The sequence below is a fragment of the Ornithodoros turicata genome, chromosome 1 (genome assembly GCF_037126465.1).
Source record: "Ornithodoros turicata isolate Travis chromosome 1, ASM3712646v1, whole genome shotgun sequence".
In the NCBI taxonomy this organism is placed as follows: domain Eukaryota; kingdom Metazoa; phylum Arthropoda; class Arachnida; order Ixodida; family Argasidae; genus Ornithodoros; species Ornithodoros turicata.
The window spans coordinates 144,173,636-144,178,069 of record NC_088201.1 but is presented as its reverse complement, the minus strand read 5'-3'; the positions used below and the strand labels follow the sequence as shown (position 1 = coordinate 144,178,069).

Below are 4,434 nucleotides of genomic sequence, written 5' to 3'. Positions count from 1 at the left end.
CAGCACAATGTACTGAAAGTCGAGTGCAATAGGTGTGGACGGGTAGGTGGAAGGCCTTCAACAGACTCGTGAAGCAAAAGAACATTGATAAGACACATACCGTCCACCCCTATTGCACTCGACTTTCAGTACATTGCGCTGCATGGCGATATCCGTGGGCTATAGGCACGTGGCTCACTTGCAGTTGAGTCATTGCGCACTCTAGATAACGAATGAACCTGCATAAGCGACACAAAGGGCCACTGAGGCATTTCCGAGCGCCTGTAGCTTGATATTAGTCGGCCTCAGTAACCTATCTTCATAAAAATGAAGCTCATCCTCGTTGCTTTCATGTCATGCCTCTCGCTAGGTAAGTTCGACTTGTTTTTCTGTGCGTGTATGTTTTCGGTGACCATGAGGTGGGGGAGTGTGCAGCTGACGAATATGTGGACAAACCTTCGGCTGAGCCAATTTTGTACAGGTTTTGAAATATGCTTTGCTCTGACAAACCCGTGTTCTGTTCTCATGTTGCGAATGTGAATTAAGCAAGGTTCACGCTACAGCGTTTCGTTGCGTGCAGATACCTGCGTGCGACATAAGCAATCAGTCGTGCTGTTCACATACATGGTGGTCCACCAATCATGATACAAATTCATAGTAACACTCCCACAATTGCGGGACACGTACTCTTAAAGTTGGCTTTACCTGCATACTTGCCGCCTTCCACTGAAGCCATGTACTCCATCTACTTTTGATAGAATATCGTTTAGCACGGACGGTTAGCAACAAGTGTCCACATATAGGAGTCTTTTTTTACCGGAAGTGGAAGCGGAGAGACATGCTGTCAAGGGATTTTTTTCCTGCCAGGAACATTTGCCACATAATGGTACCATTTTTGTTTCATTTCAATTGATGAAAATTTAATTTCTTGAATTGAACTCCGAAATTACAGAAGTCACCCTAAAGTTTCCTTTGCGCAAACGGGTTCGTCGTGGCCATTTTACTCATTGTAACACCCGATAAGACACGTAACGCAACCACAATTTGAAATAAATTCGCCGAAAATCCGCAGAAATGAGTCCTTGGCTCCGCCTCTTGTTTGTCGGCTCTGCCAGAGCGTGACGAAAGGAGGTTACATTCACACCCCAAGCAGCACAATGTACTGAAAGTCGAGTGCAGTAGGGGTGGAGGGTATGTGTCTTATCAATGTTCTTTAGTTTCACAAGTCTGTTCAAGCCCTCCCACCTACCCGTCCACCCCTATTGCACTCGACTTTCAGTACATTGTGCTGTTTGGGACACCGTGCGAGGGGGAGAGGGTCAGAATCCCAACGAACAGAACAAATACGCGGGGCGAGTGCGGGAATCAGAGCTATTGTATCAAAAACAAGGTCAGCAGAAGTTTTGACAGGCAGGTAAGGAAATAAATTTTTGGAGCATTGTAACTCCGGTCTCCGGCTGTCAATTTAACCTCCATTCGTCGCACTTTGGCGCTCGAGCTGGAGCCGACAAAAAACAGGCGGAGTCAACGACTCATTTCCGCGGATTTAGGCGAATTTATTTCAGCAATTGTCGTTGCTATAGTGAGTAAACTGACCACGAGGAACCCATTGTCGCAAATAAAACGTAAGGTAGACCTTGCAAATTTCGGAGTTCAATTCAAGAAATTAGATTTCCATCAACTGAAATGAAATAAAAATGGTACCGACGTGAAAAAGAGTCGAAACGGAGGCTAACTTGTGATACATGATGAAAATGACTAAACCCTGAGGCAAGGAATGCACAGACGATCGCAAACGCATTCTCGATGAGTGCGCTGAGCCTTGTCTCGGGGTTTAATCATTTCTATCATGGTGCCGATATGTGGCAAATGTTCCTGGCATAGAAAAATTCCTTGACAGCATGTCTCTCCGTTGCCTACGTTATTTACAATGAATTTATCCCGTGGTTGGCTCACCACCCTGTATATGCATCTACCGCAAGTGTCAGCGAAGCGTTATGGTAGAGTATTTGACGTACACGTTTTAGTCTGTCGCGAAACAAACTGCTGTGAGTTCAAATGAGTGTAATGAACCCTGCATCGTGTTTCTTACCACATCCATGTGCTCCGTGTTTGCAGCGGCCACCATATTGAAATTACTGTCACATAGAGAAGGAGAAGCACCTCAACAGGCATCCGTTGAAGGCGGCGATTGATTATCCGGGTTCTCGCCGCGAGCGGCAGAAAACGTTCAGCTCGGACGAAATCCTTGCGCTGTATTGTGCTGTATTGTTGTATCAAGCCACCGAATGATGAATCAAACCAAAAACTTTTCCACGAATATAAACAGTTATTGTGAGAAAGACATTTGTGTAGCTGTCTGGCATTCCATCAGTACTAACATTACATTGATAAATAATTACATCATCAGTCCTGGGGGCTTAATCGCTTCATCGTCGTTACGGTCGTTACAAGCTAACGAGTGTCGGGAAATTCAAAAAGGTGTGCGGGAAATTTAAAAAGGTGGGCACGTGAAAAAACACGTGCACGGCGCTCTTCGCGCGATACGTGAAGGCCGTGGTACACGCCACGCGCAATGTGTCACGTGCCCACCTTTTTGAATTTCACGCCACTCGTTAGCTTGTAACGACCGTAACGACGATGAAGGGATTAAGCCCCCTGGACAATGTTGTGGACAAGATCCCTCAAATTTACCACGTTGCTGCAGTATGAAAGTACGGAGCAAGCTTCTATTCAGCTAAAATGTCCTGTGGCCATTACCGTGTTTCTAGCACTGATATTTCCGTGCAATTAGGTTCGAAATGTGTCCAAAAGATGTCCGAAAATCCGCAAAAAGTCCAATACGGCCATCTAGCTGATGCGTACGTAACCAAGCCAGCGTTCCCTTGAGTCTGAGGAAGCACACGAAGCTAAGCCTTTTTTCAGAAGAGGCTGTATACTACTTCCCACTATATGTAACCTTGTTGTTGTTTTTTTCAGGTTTTGTTGCACCAGAGTGCAATAATGAAACATTAATCGATGCCACCATCGGGTGCGGTAAAAGATATCTTCAGGAACAAGGCCTCACTACTCCAAGACCCGCAACCGAGCTAGAGCCTGAAGATACCAGTCTTGAGACGCACAAAATAGTCTGCTGGTAAGCGTTTTCTTACTTACAAAACAATAATCGTACACAGCAACATCATAATAAAGAATGTTCCTCGGAGCATCAAATATCAGCACAGTCGCGCACATCATTTATATTTCGCATAGCTTACCCTTCGCTATATCTAGACAGCTGTTCCGTCTCTCCTGAGCCGCACACTCTGCTCCTTATTCCATGCAACCCGAGCAAATGCTGTCTGAGAGCTATTACGTGTTAGACAAGAAACCTAACCTAGTTTGTTTCGATTAGCGACATGTAGAATTTCTCTTCGTGATGACTATAGAAATCGTAAGCTTTCACGCCTGAGTTGACTTCAGGCTGATGAGTTTCTAGGCTTGGTTTTTTCGCCTACCTCGACTGGCCATAGAGGCCCACAGACGACCAAGGACAAAAGCATAAGAAGCATAATTTCCAGTGCACTGGAATACAACAAGCATTGCTTGCCAGAAGTACTCAAAGGAGAAGGTTGTGAAGCTGAGATGAGTCAAATTCTTCTGAAGTCAGAGAAGGACATCGAAGCTCTGTTTAAAACACTAAAGTGCAAATACGTGTGCAACAGCAACAGCGCTGCAAGCAGTATACATCCTATATGGTTTGTGGCAATGATGGTTTCAGTGACGTCCATGGTTCAGGTCGCAACATTTTAAAAGTAGCGACTGGTCATAGTCTCTGCTGGCTTTCATCGTTGATTGTTTTATCCGAGTTGACGAAATTATCGCAATAAAGGCGGTATTGTGACCACAAGCTCTATTGAGACCACGAGTGTTTTCTTGAACTAGGAACCAACACACAGGACACAGAAACCTGTGATCAAACATCAAAACGAGTTATGCGCCAATATGACGTGTTAGTACTTGTAGACGTGGCCTACTTGTTTGTCAGATGTAATCTTATAAAGCAGCAAGTGTGTCTCTTTAATGCCAGAAATATACAGTGTATGTTGCTTGAGCATTTTTCGAAACACAGGTGCAGCATCGCAAAGGCTGCTCCTTTCACCATGAATAATATCTGTTGAAGACAAGAAAGTATGAAGAGCAGAGAACTGAGCGAAAGAAACACAGTGGGATAGGGGTGAAAGCAAGCGAAGCCTAGTAAGAGAAAAAGCGCCATTCAGTAGCATGTACAAAGGCTTTCCGTTTGCTCGGTTGAGCTTTTCGTGTTTTCTATGGTTTGTACATGATTTTGTAACTTTTACATGATTTTTAAAACATTTTTTTTATGAATGAATGAATGAACGAACGAGTTTCATGTGCCCAGGAACGGCCACAGGAACCTTGATGTTGACGCACTATCACATTACAGCAAAGTAC

The 4,434-nt window shown here is 44.6% G+C and overlaps 1 long non-coding RNA gene across 1 annotated transcript; it reads left to right on the top strand.

Annotated features, from left to right (window-relative positions):
• The first annotated feature begins 266 nt into the window (after positions 1-266).
• Positions 267-3,866, top strand: LOC135370415 (uncharacterized). The gene is made up of 3 exons (XR_010415339.1): positions 267-349; positions 2,959-3,115; positions 3,540-3,866. It is a non-coding gene; the product is annotated as an uncharacterized LOC135370415 (long non-coding RNA).
• Positions 3,867-4,434: the final 568 nt, after the last annotated feature.